At 38.1% G+C, this 20,325-nt stretch overlaps 1 non-coding gene across 1 annotated transcript; it reads right to left on the bottom strand.

The window, feature by feature from the left end:
- Positions 1-14,992: 14,992 nt before the first annotated feature.
- On the bottom strand, positions 14,993-15,099 carry LOC125369691. Its single transcript, XR_007215367.1, has one exon. It is a non-coding gene; the product is annotated as a small nucleolar RNA R71 (small nucleolar RNA).
- Between the last annotated feature and the right edge of the window lie 5,226 nt (positions 15,100-20,325).

Raw genomic sequence — 20,325 nt, 5'->3', positions numbered from 1 at the left:
TATTAAGATTTGGAGATTTAGGATTGTTCATCTTATTTGAAGAAGAAGGGTGTACATGTTTCCAATTTTTTCTTATGCATTTGTTCTTTATTTTGTTTTATTCATTAGCAAGAGTAATTAAAGCTGCTGAACCCATTGGGGTTCCTTTGTTTGTTAGATTGCACATCATGTTTATGAGATTTTGATTATCAATTCTTGTATTCTTCTTGCTTTCAGTATTAATAAGATATTGCATTATTGATGAGACGTTGTGAATTGTGTTCTTGAATTGCTTTCTGTAATTGAGAAATTCATTTAGTAATTGGAATTTTGAATAGCAAGAACTAGTTAATAACCACTTAGAGATAAGGGTAATTAACTAGCTGGATTGAGAATTAACAACTCTTGATAGCAGTGGATTCATCTTAAGGCTGACCTAAAATCAATCGTTAGGAAGAGGTTCCATCGTTTAGGTTCTTAAGCTTAGGAATTCCCTGTTCTCGAGAGGGAACTCGAATTCAATTTAGAATTTGCTCATGGGTAATCATAATTAGTAATCAATCTAATTTATACTTTTGTTAAATCCAACTAGCTTAGGTTCCCTTTAGGTTTGCTTTCTTTCCTTAATTGTTTCACTAAACTTTTGCAGATTATTTGGCATTTAGCTAATCATTTAGCTTGCACCTAGTCACAAATTAGTAACCTCTTCACTATTAGGTAAGGTTAGATAACATAAGACGTTGGAGTAGTTCTAGGCTCACCCTTTCCCAAGAATACGACCTTGATACTCGCTATTAGTGCTAGACGCATCGATAGGTTCACTAACTTAGATTGTAGTTGCATAAATAGCTCATCATTATTCCAGCGAGATTGACTTTCTGCATGAGTCCAGCTACACGATTTGGTCAAAAGAAGCACTCTTGGTAGGCATTCCCGAGCTTATCCTTTACATTTTTGTATTTCCTTTTGAGAATTTAATTTATCCTTTATACTTAGCTCGTTTCTTTTTACATTTCAGTTGGTTTGGAACTTAGCTCCTTTCATTTTTATGTTGTTTTGGGTGAAAAATTCCTTAGTTGTGCAAATTATTGAGTTATATAGGTGTTAATGAGAAAAATAGAGTAAAAGAACATTTTTAGGCTTCAACACAGTTTCAGACACGGCACATGTTGCTCTACGTGGCCCGTGTCCTATTGCCCAGAGCATGTTGAATATAAAAGTTGGAAAGTACACGGTTCCTGAGAGTCACACGGTTTATAACATGGCCCGTGTTATAACCATGTTCATTTTAAGGGATCTAAGAACACGGTTTGGTTGGGAGCACGGGCCAGAACGCGGCCGTTGTCGGATGCAGCGGCTATAAAAAGGGGAGAAGAACACAGGCGTCTAGCGTATCATGACCATTTCATAGCAAAAATCTTTTTGACTCTTCTATTCTCTTGGTTATTCTCTACAAATTTTCAATTTTTGTGCAATTTTCTCATGTTTTGCCATCAACCAAGTAAGTTTTCTTTTTTATTTCCTAATTTCTTTTCGTTATTAATAGCTAGTTATTATTTTTTATTTAGTTTTATTATTATTATATTTTTTCCATTTTTTTTCTGTGCTTATCTATTTGATGTTATTTTGATTCATGTTCTTTGAATTCTATTTTATTTTTATTATCTTATTTTATTTTATTATTTGTTTTATTTATTTTATTTTATTTTATTTTATTTCTTTGTCTTATTTATTTTATTTTATTTCTTTGTCTTATTTATTTTATTTTATTATTAGTTTAATTTTATTTTATTTTTAAGTTTTAATTCCTATGTTGGTTGAGGTATAGTTTGGTTATTTAATTATTATTATGTAATTTTGCCTGTTCAATCGTTGTGCTGTCAATATTTCGGCTAAATTTCTATGCTGCTTGAATTATTTATCTGCTATGTATGCTTTGTTTTCTATGTTTCTGTTAATGACTAATATCTTTTCAGGTACAATGTTAGAACGCACCAGACAGCAGCCTCCATGACAGGCACACTACAAGAGACATCTAGCCACGGCCGGCCGGACCTCAAGACCCTCGGCACTACCAGCCCCTGCGCGACACCGACTGCTTACATTTCAGTCCCTAAACCACGAGCAGCGCTTCCAAGCCCTTCGATGGAAGCAAGTCGGGACTGTACGGTGTATTGACTTCATTGCGGTAGAGAGGGTCAGACTAGCCTCGGAGGTCGGAAAGCTCTTTGAGACCTTACCATCTGCTTGATTCTTCGAGATCATCGAGCCTACCTATTGGGAGCTCACTATAGAGTTCTGCAGCACCTTCTTTCTATAGCAGCAGATCACTGGCATCAGCCGGATGCCATTTCTTTCAGGCTAGGGGGCAGACAGTTCTCGACGACAGTACTTCAGTTTGGGATGCACTTGGGGCTATGGACTCAGCAGGATATCTCTAGAGAGGCCTACCAGGGGTGCTTATATACTCACCCCATCCTTTATGAGAGGATGTGGGACGAGATTGTGACCGGACCAAGCATTACTACCCGAGCCGCTCGAAGGCGTCCAGCCTTCCAGACTAGCTCTGATATCTGCATACGCTTATGGTCTACACCATTACAGGCAGAGGGGAAAGCTTTAGGGTAGTGACGTAGACTGATGTCTTCATCCTTTGGGCACTACACCAGTGGAGGAAGCTAGATATGGGCTACCTCCTAGTAAATCAAATCAGGACCTTCGTAAGGGATTCTAGGAAGATTCATCTCTGTTTTGGCCCCTACATCACACGTTTGGCTAGGAGGTTGGTTGTTCTAGATGATTGTTTGAGTGACTGACTCAGATAGGGGATATCTTACCAGTAGGAGTCCACTAGATGGTTAACATGCAGATGGTGACAGCTTCTCAGGGGCCCCTCGGCATTGAGTACAGATTAGTTAGCCGGATCTTGCGGGAGGTTAGGAAGGCCCAGGCTAGAGCACCACAAGACCCAGCTGTGGACATACCAGAGATACGTCCTCGAGATATACCTGACCCGGCACGTGCTCTCTCCTTCTATCCCTGTGCTTCATCTTCGTACATTGCTAGCACCTCCAGTGCTTAAATAGGTGCCCTTGTAGATCAACTAGATAGGCTTTTAGACCTTCACTGAGTTCAGACAGTTCTGCGAGGAGACTAGAGCATAACTCTAGGGCTTTAACAACCTATTGCGGCAGCTGTTGGAGGGCCTAGAGAGGCCGGTTACACAGTCAGATCAGATGGCAGCTCAACTCCAGCGGATAGCTGATTCTGGAAGGGATGATGAATGCAGTGATTCTTTGATGACCTGGGTAATATTGAGCTAGACCTCAGCTGATTGCTTCCTAAATGCGACCTAGCCTCCACCAGTTCCAGCTGCCACTCAGGACCCTCCACCGTCTACAAGCACAGCTCCTCCCGAGGATGCACCGATGCCCCCACCAGCCTCACCTTCCACTCAGGACCCCCCACCGCTTCTTAGCACAGCCCTTACTGAGGATGCGTCGATTTTCACTCCACCAGGCATGGCAGATGATTAGGGCAGTCTTTGTTAGATTTTTTTTCATTTTATATTTTTCTTTAGTTTATTTTTCAAACATGTTATGTACTTAGTTATTATTGATTTTGCTTTCCTTATTTGTACTCCCTATGCGGGGTACCCGCTAAGTTTTACACTAAGGACAATGTGTTCTTCAAGTATGGGGTGGTTAAACCATATGTTCCCTTTTCTATGTTGTGATGCTCTGTTAGTTGTATCTGAAATTACTATCATTGATTATGTATATTGTTAGGATGTTAGGATACTATGTCTTTATGCATTTAAGTATGCTATTTTCTTTATTGTTCATTATCCTTGGAAGACAATTAATGGTGTTTAATACATCAGCTCTGCCGGGTTAAACCGGTGTTACTTAATTGTTTCTCGAGCTATCAAATTTTAACTTAGAAGGTTGATTATGTTATATGCATGTGTTTCTTAAGTGATGATTCAATTAATGATGTTGAGAACCAATTGCAATTAATACCATACTTTAAAGGTGAGATTTTGAGCATTTATAGTACATATGCTCTTTATATTTCTTTTTTTACTGTGCATTATACTTGGCTTTGCTTCTAGAACTTGCTTTGTAATGCTTGTTGAGGTTACATGAATTTTTGAATACCATGAGATGATTTGGGCAACTTAGGATTCACCACACTTAGCTAAAAGCCTACCTTTTGTGTTTCCATTAGTTAGAAATGGTTGAGCCTTTACCCTTTTTCTTCATTTTACACCATTTCACACTTTACATATTAGCCTTTTCATCTGTTTCTTTCTTTTACCTTTATGCTGGAATTTTTATAATTTGCTCTCTTTTATTTAGGATTAAAATGCCATTTGCTATGTTTGTGAATTCATTAAATCCTTTTGATATTTTAAATGCTCCCTTCAATCCAAACTATATTTTTGCTCTTTACTGTATTCGGTTGTATGCATCAGTTCTCTTATAAGATGCTAGTTTAGTTATCTTAAAAAATAATCCTTATTTCTTTATCTCTTTATTGGATTGATAGTATTTTCGAGCATTATTCTACAAATTGAGGATTTTAGTGAATTTATTTAGGCATTTAATTCTTTGAGCATACATTATTGTTTATTGCAAGAATTCCCAGCATTTTCACACTTCTTTCCTAAATCTCCATACCTTTACCTTAGCCCCATTACAATCCTGGTAAAGACCCTTTAATTTTGGTATTCATTTGTTCGCAGTAGCGAAGATAGGATTTATGAGCAAGCTTATGGTAAGCGGATTTTGTACATTTGCTTTGAGGGATTTATTTCTCACCTTATACACACTTTGAGTGACTTGAGTGATCCCTATGAGGCATTAGTTTTTTTATTTTTGTTATTGAGTTGTTGTTTAAGTTATTTATGCATTGATATTATCTCCATTCTCTGTTAATAATTTGCAACTTGACTTACGATTAAGTTTCTTTTGAGATATGTTGAATGCTATTTATTGTGACATAGGGGGCATAAACTTTGAGGATTTGCTGACTACGCTTTTGTGAGTTAAGTTGTTAGTTGCTTGAGGATAAGCAAAAGCTTAAGTATGGGGTGATTTGATATGCATAGTTTTACACAGATTTGCTAACATATTATTACGAATTTTCTTAGCATTTATTGTGTTTTTATTCCCAAATCACTTGTGTTTTGTGTCCTTTCGTGTTTCAGGAGATTTTATAGGTCCATCATCAGTGCTTTAGCAATTTTAGATCAATTTCGAGCGAAAAAGGATGGAGTTAGAAGCTTTTTCACATTGGGTTGACTTTTAGGAAGTCAACACGACCTATGTTGGAGCCCGTGCAGAAATTCCAGGCCGTGTAGCTTAAGCACTTTGAAGCAGCATATTTTTTAAGGGTACCACGCCCTAGAGCACGGCCCATGTCGGTTAACATGGTCCAAAACACAACTCGTGTTTGCTAACATGGGCAAGAACACGAGCATGGTCAATTCAGCTCATTCTGTCAATTGGAGTTCAATACGGCCCGAACACGGCTCGTGTTGGTGGATACGGCCTGTGATGGTGGACACGGGCTGGAACATGCCCGTATTTACCCAATGAATAAAAGGAACGAGCCAAAAAGAGAAAGTGGGAGTTCTAGATCGGCGATTTTGACTTTTGATCTTCCGTTGTAATTTTGCTAGACGTGTTGTCAGACATTTCAGGGGGCTTCCAAGAAACGGATTCCACCTTGGAACATCAAATTCGTGATCTGGGTTTTGGATTGAAGATTGAGGAAGAGCAATTTTGGAGATCAACTGCAGTGTAGATCCAAGATTCGAGATGTTCATCCAATTCTAGGAAAAGAGTGTATATGTTTCGATTTTCTTTGTTCCTTCACTATAATTGAATTCCTATTTGCTTTAGAAATGAACATGTGTAGCTAGATTGGTTGAACCTATTGGGATTTCTTACTATGTTGGCTTTATATTGAATTATTGAGATTGGTTGAGTTTCCTTTCTTGTATTCTTTTTTGCAATTAATAATTAAATCCAGTTTTCTTTACATTGAACGTGTTGATTACTATTCATAGAATTCTTTTAGCAATTGAGAAATTCTAATTGAGTTTGAAAATTTAATTGCAAGATCAGGTTAATTTTCACTTAGAGGTAAGGTTAATTAATTTGCCGGATTAAGAAATAGCAAAGCTTAATAGAGGCGGATTAAAGCTTAAGGCTAACTTAATAATCAATCGTTAGGAAGAGATTCCAATTTTAGGTTCTTAGCCGGCTTTACTGGACAATTAGCGAAGAGGTGGGCAGACTATTTAAGAAAATAGGATTCCAGGGCGATTGAATATGACTGGAATTCGGTTGTTTTGAGAGGGAAACCGAATTCATTTAAGAATACATCCATGAGTAGCATAATTAGACTCAACAATCTGTTATCTTTTGAAGGACACACAATCCCGAGTGTATAAAATATAAGAAATCAAAAAGGAGAAAGAACTAATACTACCCTCACTATAGCTCCAGAGTGAAAAGAGGTGCATCAGCAGGTATATCAGGGCGTTGGCTAGTCTGTGGTAGAGGAGTGTCTGCAAATAATAAAATAAAGACTTAAAATCGAAATTGAAACAAAAATTAAATAAAATATGAAAACTAAAACTAATAAAATGTTTCAAAACAAAAGGTTAAAATATTAGAGATTAAAGATAAAAATTGGGGTGCCTCCCAAAAGCGCTTCTTTTTGATGTGATGAGTCTTCTTAGCTGGACTCATGGTGAAAAGCAAACGGGCGTGATCGACGACCATCCATCCTTCTTCCAAGCAAATGGCTTCAAGTATCCGCTTAGAGGGATAATCGTCAATTTCCTCTTCTCGACTATCAAGCAAGCTGACAGTATGATGGGCAAGACTCGCTGCTCGTATAATTGCACGTAGTCATGATGCTCTAGGGGCTCTTCCAATTTGAAAGCTGAAGTTTCACCAATTGGAAGGATCGACAGTTGGGCAATTTCGTCAGGAACGTCAATGGTTTTCTCCAGTCCTTGGCTTGGTTCACTTGCTAAAAGAAACTCAAGCTCCTCCAAGACTTGTTCATTGGATAACTCGTGCTCATCTTCCATCATCGAAGGGACTTGTAGAAAATCCACCAAAAATTCCTCTAACTGCAACTCAGCATCATCAACTGTACGTTCCTGTTGGTAGTCTTTCAGAGGGATCATGTTTGCCTCTTCCTTTTCTAGTTCTATCTCCATGTTCAAAGAGTCGTCCTGCACAGAAGCATCATCATCAAACATAATAGATAAAACAGAAAAATTCTCATCTGAACGCAAAGTGATGCCGCTCAAGTGTTCCTCGAATTCAGTAGCATTTGATGGAGTTCCCAATTGCTCTTTAGCTAGTAACTTGAAGATTAAGCCTACTTGATGCTCTATGTTCTTAATCGAGGCTTGTTGATCTTCAAGTATCCTCTCTGTTTATTGGAATCTATCCTCAAGACTTGCAATAAACCTCATCATCAGCTCCTCTGACACTAACTCTTCACCTTGAGTTGATGGTGCAAGATTAGGCTACTGAAATTCTGGTGGTTCTTGGCCATCTAAGCTCCATCCAAAGGGTGAATGAGTGCTCAACTCTTGATTGTAGGTGCTTCCATATGAGTCATTTGGCCAACTTCCCGTATAATTCACATGTTCATAGTTATAAGAACAATGAGCAACATCACTATATAATGGACAATCATAACTCAAATGTAAACCATAACAAAATTCACAAAAAACTTGAGATGAAAGGATAGGAGTGGAGAGTTGATCGGTAGCCATGCAAAACGATTCCACTCGAGCTTCTAAAGATGCACGGGTATCCCAATTTTTAGCACTCTCTTAGTTCCTAATCCCATTTTCCAATGCGTCATACAAAGAGTTTGAGTTTAGCATTGAACCTCCTTATCATTCACTATCTGAATCATAAACTTAAACTAAATAAATATATACAAATAAAATAAAATAAATAAACAAATAAAAATAAAAATCATAAAATAATAAGAAAAAAATGGCTAAATTTACAAATAGCAAATTTCACTCTAGTTTTCAAACATTCCCCGGCAATGGCGCCAAAAACTTGATGTGTGCTATTTGTGTTAGCTACAATCTAAGGCAGTGTACCTATCAATGCATTCTAGCACTAATGGCGAGTATCAAGGTCGTATTCCTCGGAAAAGTAAAAGCCCAGAGTTACTCCTTTGTTCTTTGTTATATTAACCTAAAATGAGTGATAGATAATTTCTAAACTAACTAATAGCTACAAGCTAAGTTCTAAGGGAGATGCAGAAGTAATTGATAAAAAAAATAACCAAGACAGGAAAGCAAACCCAAAGGGAACCTAAACTAGTTGGCAATCAAACAAAAAATAAAGGATTGTGAGTCTAATTATGCTACCCGTGGATGAATTCTTAACCGAATTCTGTTTCTCTCTCGAGATAACCGAATTCCTAAACCTAATAACCTAAAGTTGGAATCTCTTCCTAACGATTAATTCTTAAATTAGCATTAAGCTTTAATCCGCCTCTATTAAGCTTTGTTAATTCTTAATCCGGCTTGTTAATTATCCTTATCTCTAAGCGATTATTAACCAGTTCCTGCTATTCAAAATTCCAATTGCCAAATGGACTTCTCTATCTCACAAAGCAATCTAAACACACAATTCACAACGTCTCATGAATAATGCATTATCTTATTAATACTGAAAGCAAGAAGAATACAAAACTAACCTAAACAATCCAACAATATACTACTAAGCCAACATAGTAAAGAAATCCCAATGGATTTAATCAATCTAGCTAATCATGTTTATTATCAAAATACACAAGAATACAATTACAATATAGAGTAAAGCTAGAGAAACCCGATTACACCCTTGGATGAGAGTAAACAGACCCAATTCCTCTTGCTCGAATTGAATCGATTCTTGTTCCTCTTGCTCGATTTGAAAACCAATCAACGAACCTCGCCCAATCTTCAATCCTTGAAGGAATCCGATTGAAACCTTGATCCTAGTCTCCTTTTCCCTTGGTTTCAGCTCAGAAAACCCTTAGGGAGAGAAAAATTAGGGTTTGGGACGTTCTCCCCCGCTCTCCTTTTCTTTCTTTCCTCTCTTCGTTCTTTTAATTAATTCCCCCTATCGCCGCCAACACGGCCGTGTTCCTGGCTATGTTAAGAACACAGTTTGGTGTTCCTGGCCATGTTACTCTCTGTGGCCGTGCTCCCTAAAAACTTATTTTTCTTTTATGTTTAATGACACCCAACACGGCTGTGTTGGTGCCCGTGTTGGGATTAAAATCCATCTAATCAATCTCTGCTTAACATCAGGCTTGTTAAATAAATGCCTCAAAGCTGAATGGTCAGTGAAGACGATGGTCTTTGATAAGACGAGGTATGATCTAAATTTGTTGAAGGCATAACAACAGCCAACAACTCCTTCTCTGTAGTAGTGTAATGCTCCTGGGTTGGAACTTCCTTTCAAACCTCTGTCCAAGTACAGCTCCAACTACATAATCACTAGCATCGCACATAAGCTCAAAGGTCAGACCCCAATCAGGCGAAGCCATGATAGGGGCTGCAATTGATAGTTTCTTCAATAACTAAAATGTAGATAAACATGCATAAAAAAAAAAAACAAAAAGTGCATCCTTTACTAGAAATTAAGTAAGAGGCCTAGCAATCTTAGAGAAATATCTAATAAACATTCTATAGAAACTAGCATGGCCCAAGAAACTCGTAACAGCCGTAACAGAACTAGGGGGTGGCAGCTTAGATATGGTCTCTACCTTAGCTCTATCAACCTCCATCCCTACATGTGAAATCTTATGCCCTAGCACAATTCCCTCTCTCACCATAAAATGACACTTCTCCCAATTAAGCACCAAGTTAGCCTCAATACACCTAGCTAACATGCATTCTAAATTGGCCAAACAGTGAGAAAAGGAATTACCAAAAACAGAGAAGTCATCCATAAATACCTTCTTCGACTCCTCAATCATATCATAAAAAATGGCCATCATATACCGCTGAAACATAGCCGACGCATTGCATAGACCAAAAGGCATCCATCTATAAGCAAAAGTCCCATAGGGGCGGTGAAGTTTGTCTTCTCTTAGTCTTCAGGTGCAATTAGAATCTAGAAATAACTTGAAAAGCCATCAAGAAAACAGTAAAACATATGTCCTGCAATTCTCTCTAACATCTGATCAATGAAAGGAAGAGGGAAGTGATCCTTCCGAGTTGCATCATTAAGCCTCATGTAATCAATGCAAACTCGGAAGCTTGTTACGTCCGTGTGGGTATCAGCTCATCCTTCTCGTTGTGAACTACTGCCATGCCTCTTTTCTTCGGCACAACCTGCATAGGGCTTACCCAAGAACTGTTAAAAATAGGATAAATCAAACCTGCATTAAGGAGCTTAATGACCTCCTTTTTCACTACTTCCTTCATGTTCGGGTTAAGCTGCCTCTATGTTTGAACTACTGGTCTATAGCTATCCTCCATCAAAATCTTATGAGAATATAAACTAGGGTTGATCCTGGGAATGTCAGCAATCTTGAAGTCAAAGGCCTTCTTATACCTCTTGAGGGAGTCTAGAGTCATCTTTCGCTCCTCAGGCGTCAAATCTGTTGCAACAATCACAGGCAACTTTTTTGCCTCATCCAAAAATCCATAGCTCAAGTGCTTAGGTAACTCCTTCAATTCTAGGACCGGGGGGTCCTCGAAAGAAGATTTCACCTTTTGCAATCCTGACCTGTCAAGAGAAAAAATGGGTTAGTAAAACAGCTAGGCTCAATAGCCAACAGACTAGCAAGCTGCTCCAACACTTGCTCGTTGGAAAGCTCCTCCTCATCCCATTGCAATGCTACATGCAAAGGATCATCAAGCAATATTTCTTGCAAATGAGACTCAACCACATCATCCACAATATCCACAGAGAACACAACATCATCACGGTCTAAAGAATGTTTCATAGTAGTAGCTAAGTCGAAGGTTGATGTGCGTGGAATACACACATCTAAATGAAGTTTTTAAGGTAGAATTTATGTACATTTGGATGTGAATTGGTCCCAACACTCACCCTATGCGTTTGCTTGTGTGTTTTAGGTCCAAAAGAAGTGAAAGAGTGAAAAAGGGAAGAATTGGAGCAGAATTTGACGTCAAAGTTACCGAAACAAGTCGAGTTCGAGCATCCCTAATATGAATATGGCCGTGTTGGTTTCAACATTGGTCGTGTTCCCAACACGAGCATCAAAACAGGCCATATTGGGTGCATTAGACATCAAAGAAAAAGAGGCGTTAGGGAGCACGACCCCAGAAAGTAACACGGGCATTAACATGACCATGTTCACGGCGACAGGAGGAATTAATTAAAAGAAAGAAGAGAGGAAAAAAAAAGAAAGAGACGGCGGTTAGAACGTCCCAAACTCATCTTTTTCTCTCTCTAAGGGTTTTCTGAGTTGCAACCAAGGAAAAAGGAGATTTGGACCAAGGTTTCAATTGGATTCCGTTCAGAGAATGAAGATTGGGTGAGGTTCGTTGATTGGTTTCAATTTGAGGAAGAGGAACAAGAATTGATTCAATTCGAGCAAGAGGAATTGGGGCTGTTTACTCTCATCCAAGGGTGTAATCGGGTTTCTCTACCTTTACTCATTGTTGTAATTGAATTCTTGTAGGTTTTGATAATGAACATGTTTAGCTAGATTAGTTTCATGTTCGGTTTTGAATTGAGTTAGTTTTGTATTCTTGTTGCTTTGAGTATTAATAGGATAATGCATTATTCATGAGACGTTGTCAATTGTGGTGTCTTGATTGCTTTATGTGATTGAGAAGTCCATTTGGCAATTGGAATTTTGAATAGCAAGAACTGGTTAATAATTACTTAGAGATAAGGATAATTAACTAGCCGAATTAAGAATTAACAAAGCTTAATAGAGGCTGATTAACGCTTAATGCTAATTTAAGAATCAATCGTTAGAAAGAGATTCCAACTTTAGGTTATTAGGTTTAGGAATTCGGTTATCTCGAGAGAGAAACCGAATTCAGTTAAGAATTCGTCCACGGGTAGCATAATTGGACTCATCAATCCTTTATCTTTTGTTTGATTGCCAACTAGTTTAGGCTCCCTTTGGGTTTGCTTTCTTGTCTTGGTTGTTTCATTTATCCTTTTACTCCTGCATCTCCCTTAGAACTTAACTTGTAGCTATTAGTTAGTTTAGAAATTATTCATCATTCATTTCAGGTTAATGTAACAAAGAACAAAGGAGTAACTCTAGGCTTTCACTTTCCCGAGGAATACGACCTTGATACTCGCCATTAGTGCTAGACTGCATCGTCAGGTACACTGCCTTAGATTGTAGCTAACACAAGTAGCAACCATCAAGTTTTTGGAGCAGTTGCCGGGGACTGTTTGAAAACTAGAGTGAAAATTGCTATTTGTTAATTTAGCCATTTTTTTATATTTTATTTTATGGTTTTTATTATTATTTATTTATTTATTTTCTTTTATTTGTACATATTTATTTAGTTAATTTCTGATTCGGGTAGTAGATGATATGGTGGTTCAATGCTAAACTCTTTGTATGACACGTTGGAAAATGGAATCAAGAACCAAGAGAGTGCTAAAAATTGGGATACCTATGCATTTTTAGAAGCTCGAGTAGAATCATTTTGTAGGGCTACCGATCAACTCTCCACTCCTATCCTTTCATCTCAAGTTTTTTATGAATTTTGTTATGGTTTACATTTGAGTAATGATTGTCCATTGTGCAGTGATTTAACTCATTGTTCTTATAACTGTGAACAGGTGAAATATACGGGCAGTTGGCCAAATGACTCGTATAGAAGCATGATAAGCATCATACTACACATGTTTTCATGCCCGATTGTTTACATTTTTATGCATGATTATCCCATTTTATGCTACAATCACCTGTCTTTTGTTTCCTTCCTCGTTTCAGGTCATTTTCGAAGGACACCATCAATAATCGAGGGAAATACGTGTGATTACAGACCAAAATCCATCAAATTGGGTGAGAACTAGCACCCCGAGGGTTGAGCATGGCCTAGACTCCGACCGTGCTGAATTACCAAGAGGCTATCCCCAATTGTGCCATTTCAGCACGACTTCCGTAGCCACCACGGCCTCTAACACGGCCTGTGGTGGCTCGGCAGGCCGCGGCTTGGAAGGAGTCGGCCTGAGACTCGTGGTCTTGAATCATCACGACTGGACTCGTAGTCTTTGAATCATCGACTGGACTCGGCCATCTTGAATCAACTATATAGGCAATTTTGAGTTCTTTTGGACAGGAGACGAATTTTGGACTCAATTCCAAGACACACACTTAATCAATTGTTTCCTATACCTCAATTGTAGACCTTGAGAGATCAAATTCATCAATTGAAGGAGGGATTTCACTTGTTCCAACATCGAATTGAAGATCAAGACAAACTTTGGGAGCATTCAAGAGGCAACTAGGGTTTGAGATTTTGAATTTGCAAATTTAGGGTTTTTCATTCGGCTTGAAAGAGAAGGGTGTACATGCCTTTAATTTTCTTTTCCTTATTTTGTTCCCTAATTGCTTTAACCATGAACATGAGTAGCTAGATCTTTTGAACCCATTGGGGTTCACCTTTGTTGATGGATTATGCTTAATTGTTAGTTTTATAATTGTCATTCTTGTAATCTTCTTGCTATTTAGTAATAAAAGTTTGATTCAGTTAATTTGAGACGTTGAATTAATTGTTTATTAGGCTGTTTCTTGACATTGAGAAATGCTTGTTACAACTGGACATTGAATAGTAAGGACTGGTAGTTAACACTTAGAGATAAGGTTGATTTACTCGCCGGATTAAGAATTAATAACTCTTAATAGTTTTAAATCATACTTAATGCTAATCAGTAGTAATCCGATATGAAGAGATTCCATTAGGTTAGTGCAGGTTTAGGAATCCGGTAAGCTCGAGAGAGGAACTGGGATTCAATTCAGGATTTAGGCACGGGTAAGCAAGATCGGCAATCCATAAAATCCATCTTTAGAATTCCATCACTTAGGCTCCCTTTTGGGTTTGTTTCTCTCTTTGTAATTGTCTTTTGATTGTCCGTTGTTCTTTATTTACTAATTTGCACTCATAACCATTAGCTGGTACGTTAGAACTTTCACACCCTATTTCAGACTAGATAACATAGCAACAGTAGTAACTCTAGGTTCACTGCCTTAAGTGTAGGTTGCATAAAGAGCCCATCAAATTTTTGGCCGTTCTTGTGATAACGGTGAACTAGAGTGAATTGTTTTTGTGTTAATTTAGTCATTATTTGTTTATTCATTTATTCTTTATTTATTTTTTAATTTTTTTTAATTTTTTTTAATTTTTTTTATTATTTATTATTTATTATTATATTGTTTTTGTTGATTAGTGGTTGTGTGGACTTTCGGTTTCAGGTAGTTTATGACCAGGAGCTCAAACTCGAATCTTATAGAGCCTCTATCTGATCCAGAACGATCCCTCAGACTCTTAAGGAAGATGTTGCAATTAGAAGAGGAGGAGATTGAGGTTGAGGTACTTGTGGATAGACTAGATACGATGGAAAACCATGACCCCCAGGCCAATGACGATCAGAGGACGATGTACGAGTTTGCTCGACCATCTTTAGAAGGGACGAAAACGAGTATAGTCAGACCTGCTGTAGCAGCCAATAATTTTGAGATAAAGGCCAATGTTATCTAGATGATCCAGCAAAGCGTGCAATTTGGAGGATTGCCCAGCGAGGATCCCAATGCACATATCTCTAACTTTTTGGAGATTTATGACACATTCAAGATAAATGGAACAACTGATGATGCCATTCGGCTGAGATTGTTTCCATTTTCCTTGAGGGAGAGAGCAAAGATATGGCTGCAATCTCTTCCACAACAAACAATTACTACTTAGAGGGCGTTGGCCGAAAATTTTTTATATAAGTATTTTCCTCCCGCTAAAACTGCTAAACTTAGAAATGACATATCTTTTTTTGTGCAGTTTGATGATGAAAGCATGTACGATGCATAGGAGAGATTTAAAGATCTTTTAAGATGCTGCCCACATCACGGATTGCCAGTGTGGATGCAGGTTCAAACCTTCTACAGCGGGTTAAACCTTGCAATGAGGCAGATGGTGGATGCTGCAGCAGGTGGGGCGCTAAATAGTAATACGCCCTAGCAGGCTTAGAACCTGATAGAGGAAATGGCCATGAACAACTATCAGTGGCAATCCTCTAGGAGCCGACCAGGAAGACAGGGAGTGGTCAACCAAGTGGACTCTACAGCAACCTTGGCAGCTCAAGTGGAGCTTCTAGCCAAGAAGATCGACCAACTCCAGATGCGGTTCATGCAGCGATCGTTGGCTGCGAGTTTTGTGGTGGCCCGCATTACAGTGCGAACTGTACTGCGGGAGGTATGTTTACTTCATCCTCTACTACTTTTCCATCTAATTCTGCTATGTCTTCTAATGTTGAACAGGTTGATTATATGGGGAATGCCCCAAGGCGTGAGCGATCCTTACGAATACATACAACCCTGGGTGGCATAATCATCCCAACTTGATTGGAGGAACAATAACGCTCGGGGTCCACTTGGTTTTCAAAGACTTCATCGTGACCGCGGCAACATTCGGTGGGCTGCACAAGCTCTCCTCTACCAGAAAAGAAGTCAAATTTAGAGGAGCTTATGATGAAGTTTGTGACGTCTATGGAGATGAGGTTCCAGCAAATTGATAGTGCACTTAGGAACCAGCAGGCCTCCATTCAGAACTTGGAGACCCAGATTGGCCAAATCTCTAAGATGTTGTCTGAAAGGCAGCAAGGAGCGCTCTCGAGCACCACTGAGTATAACCTGAGGGAGCACGTGAACGCCATCACTTTGCGTTCAGGTAAGTTAGTTTCAGCTCCTTCTAAGCCTATTTTTAATGACGCCACTATTGATGTGCAGGTTAAGGCAAGCAGTAAGGTTAGGGAACCTGAGGGACAAAACGTGAAATCAATTCCAGTCAGGGAATATCAACCTAAGATTCCTTATCCTGCTAGAGCTAAACAAGCAGAGGCGAAAGAGCAGTTCAGTAAGTTTTTATATATTTTTAGACAACTGCATTTTAACTTACCTTTTATTGATGCATTGGAGCAGATGCCGAAGTATGCTAAGTTCTTAAAGGACATACTTAGCAGAAATAGGAAGTTGGAGGAGGTCGCCTATGTTCAGCTTAATGAGGAGTGCTCAGCGGTGTTTCAGAGCAAGTTGCCAGAGAATCGTCACGATCCAGGGAGTTTCACTATTCCCTGCACTTTAGGTAATTTATGTGTTGATGATGCATTAGCTGATTTGGGGCCTAGCATAAATGTCATGCCCACTAGTTTATTCAATAAGGAGGCAAAATCCACTAGGATGTGATGTGCATTCAATTAGCTGACCGTTCTATTAAGCTTCCTAGGGGAATTGTGGAAAATGTGCTAGTTAAGGTAGATAAGTTCATATTCCCTATGGACTTTGTGGTTTTGGATATGGACAATGAGCATGGTGTACCATTAATTTTGGGGAGAGCTTTCCTTGCCACAACTAGAGCTAAAATAGACGTATTTGAGGGGAAGTTAGAACTTAATGTAGGGGACAACTGTGTCACTTTTAGTTTACCCTCATTTGATAGTTCTTCCACCGACCATGTTCATGCCATTTGCTGTATTGATGGAATTGATCTTGCATGTAATACACAACCACAAGATGTACAAATGGATGATGCTATACATGTTTCTTCCCCTACTAGTATGTGTTATTCATCTGAAAAAAATAACTTGTATCAATATGAGACTTTGTCTTTGTGATAGACCCAGAAGGGTAGTTGCAAGTTTGTTTTGACAGGTCACTTAGCCGGAATTCGGAGTGGATGAATGGACATCCCAAATCGGTCCAGAGAGCACCTCCTTGGTCATCTACTGCACACATCGGACCTTTTCATTGCGCTTATATGCCTCGAGCCCCAACTTACATTGAGCCTACCTTCTTAATTTGCCCGCAATGCAGGAATGCTGATCCAGAGTCCAGCTAGACGACTCGAACAAAAAGAAGCGCCTTCAGGAGGCATTCCTGAATCTATTTTTGCTTTCTGAATTTTTGGACATTTTTATTTTATTTTATGTAGTCATTTGCAGTTAGATATTTCAGTCTGTTTTTAGTAAGTTTGATTTTGAGGAGATGCTATCTTATTGAACCTTTTACTAGATGTTGCTTGGAATGTGTTTATTCTTGAATTTTGCAGGAGTTAGCCTACTTGATGCTCGTACGTAATTTTGAGGACTAACATATTTTGAAGTGTTAAAGTACACATCAAGGGCAGTATCTAGTAGACTTTCTAGTTTTTATCTCTTTTTGTCGTCTTGTTTTTCTCTTAGTTTTCTAATTTCTTTTATGGACTCCCATAATTAGCTTCATTTCGTATTTTATTCCTTTTATTTTGGAGTGCCTACCTTGTTCCTGTGAGGACAGTGTTTTTCACAAGTGTGGGGTGAGTCATATATTTTGTGCAGTACCAATTTTATCTTTCTTGTTTTTATCTTGTTTAAATATCCCTTATTGATTGAGTCCATTCATTATTACTGTCCTTATCTTGAGTTTTGTTTTAATCGAGTAGTAAATGATTTTCTCCTTTGAATGGATTCCCTTATAGCTTTTATCGAACCTTGTTGGAAGAAGGTAATGAATGAATCTCTTAATTACAATCCAGCCAGGTAAAACTTGTATTTTTCCTTAAATTCTTCCATTTTACTTTATCTTAGATATAGAACACTGTTAATATTATTGCTTATTATTGTGATTGACTGTTTAAACTTTGGTTTGAGAATTCATGCAATTTTAACCCACTCAAATGGTGAGATTTTGAGCCAATTGGTGCATCACTATTATGCTCCCTTTTCTTTCATTAGTGAGCATTGTACAGAATCTCTGTTTCTAGAACTTGCTTTACGATATCTTTTGAGATTACATGAATTGTCAATAATCGTGAGATGATTTGGGCACTTAGGATTTACACAATTTGGCCAAAAAGCCTAACCCTGTTTTTCCCTTAGTGAACCAATTTTGAGCCTTAGCCTTTCCTTTCGTGATAATAATAACAGTGACACTCATTTTATCACTTCTATTCATTTGACCATTCTTTCTACCATTGTTGCTGGAAATTATGTAAGTTTATACTGCATTTTATTTTGGATCAATCTGCAATCATATATTTCACTAAGTTGCTAGATTTTTCATAGATGCTCCCTTTAATAAAAAAAAAAAATTTGATATTCAGTCTTATTGTATGTGTCAATAACCAACAACCCCTACATAAGCTGTTGTAATATATATACATAGTATATATATATTTAATAGAAAAAAAAAGAGTATTAATTTAGTTCATTTTGAGCATTATCTTATTTTTAGAGCAACTTAGTGTTCATTTTGGTACACCACTTATCCTTCGTTACTTTCTTGCATTACTTGCTTAACTTCCAGCAACTTGTAGCCTACTTTCCATATTATACGTACCCTACCTTAACCCCATTACAACCTGGCTCAAGACCCTTTGATCATGATTATTGATTATTTCGTAGTAGTGGAGATTGGATCTATAAGCAAGCCTATGGTAAGCACTTTTTCTGTATTTTTGCGTTGAGAGCTTGGCGATCTTCTTTCACCTATATACACTTGTGTGTTTTGAGTGACATCTTGTTAGGCATGGTTCTCAATTTCTCAATTTAGATGGTTTGTCATTTTAACTTTAGCAGCTTTATTAAGTTTGTTCTCTCTCTTAAGGATTTAGTAATTTGGGGATTTTGGGAAAAATCATTATGGAGTTTTGAAATTTGTTTTCAGCTAACCTCCTGCAATGCATTTGATTGAGTTATTTGGTATCTGTTTGAGGAGTGAGTTGTTGATTGCTTGAGGACAAGCAAAAGTTTAAGTGTGGGGTAATTTGATAAGCATCACACTACACATGTTTTCATGCCCGATTGTTTACATTTTTATGCATGATTATCCCGTTTTATGCTAGAATCACCTGTCTTTTATTTCCTTTCTCCTTTTAGGTCTTTTTCGAAGGACACCATCAATAATCGAGGGAAATACGTGTGATTACGGACCAAAATCCATCAAATTGGGTGAGAACTAGCACCCCAAGGGTTGAGCACGGCTGGACTCGGCCGTCTTTGAATCTGAGGCTATCCCCAATTGTGCCATTTCAGTACGACTTGTAGCCACCACGGCCTCTAGCGACTGTGGTGGCTCGGCCGACTTGGGCATGGCTTGGAAGGAGTCGGCTAGCAGACTCCACAGTTGACCTTGCTGGACTCGGCCATCTTGAATCATCATGACTGGACTCGGCCATCTTGAATCAACTATATAGGCAATTTTGAGTTCTTTTCGAGAGGAGACGAATTTTGGACTCAATTCCAAGACACACACTTAATTAATTGTTTCCTATACCTTAATTGTAGACCTTGAAAGATCAAATTCATCAATTGAATGAGGGATTTCACTTGTTCCAACATCGAATTGAAGATCAAGACAAACTTTGGGAGCATTCAAGAGGCAACCAGGGTTTGAGATTTTGAATTTGCAAATTTAGGGTTTTTCATTTGGCTTGAAAGAGAAGGGTGTACATGCCTTTAATTTTCTTTTCCTTATTTTGTTCCCTAATTGCTTTAACCATGAACATGAGTAGCTTGATCTTTTGAACCCATTGGGGTTCACCTTTGTTGATGGATTATGCTTAATTGTTAGTTTTATAATTTTCATTCTTATAATCTTCTTGCTATTTAGTAATAAAAGTTTGATTCAGCTAATTTGAGACGTTGAATTAATTGTATATTAGGCTGTTTCTTAACATTGAGAAATGCTTGTTACAACTGGACATTGAATAGTAAGGACTGGTAGTTAACACTTAGAGATAAGGTTGATTTACTCGCCGGATTAAGAATTAATAACTCTTAATAGTTTTAAGTCATACTTAATGCTAATCTGTAGTAATCCGATATGAAGAGATTCCATTAGGTTAGTGCAGGTTTAGGAATCCGGTAAGCTCGAGAGAGGAACGGGGATTCAATTCAGGATTTAGGCACGGGTAAGCAAGATCGGCAATCCATAAAATCCATCTTTAGAATTCCATCACTTAGGCTCCCTTTTGGGTTTATTTCTCTCTTTGTAATTGTCTTTTGATTGTCCGTTGTTCTTTATTTACTTATTTGCACTCATAACCATTAGCTGGTATGTTAGAACTTTCACACCCTATTTCAGACTAGATAACATAGCAATAGT

Source organism: Ricinus communis, chromosome 3 (genome assembly GCF_019578655.1).
Source record: "Ricinus communis isolate WT05 ecotype wild-type chromosome 3, ASM1957865v1, whole genome shotgun sequence".
In the NCBI taxonomy this organism is placed as follows: Eukaryota; Viridiplantae; Streptophyta; class Magnoliopsida; order Malpighiales; family Euphorbiaceae; genus Ricinus; species Ricinus communis.
This window is presented reverse-complemented; position numbering and strand designations above follow the sequence as displayed.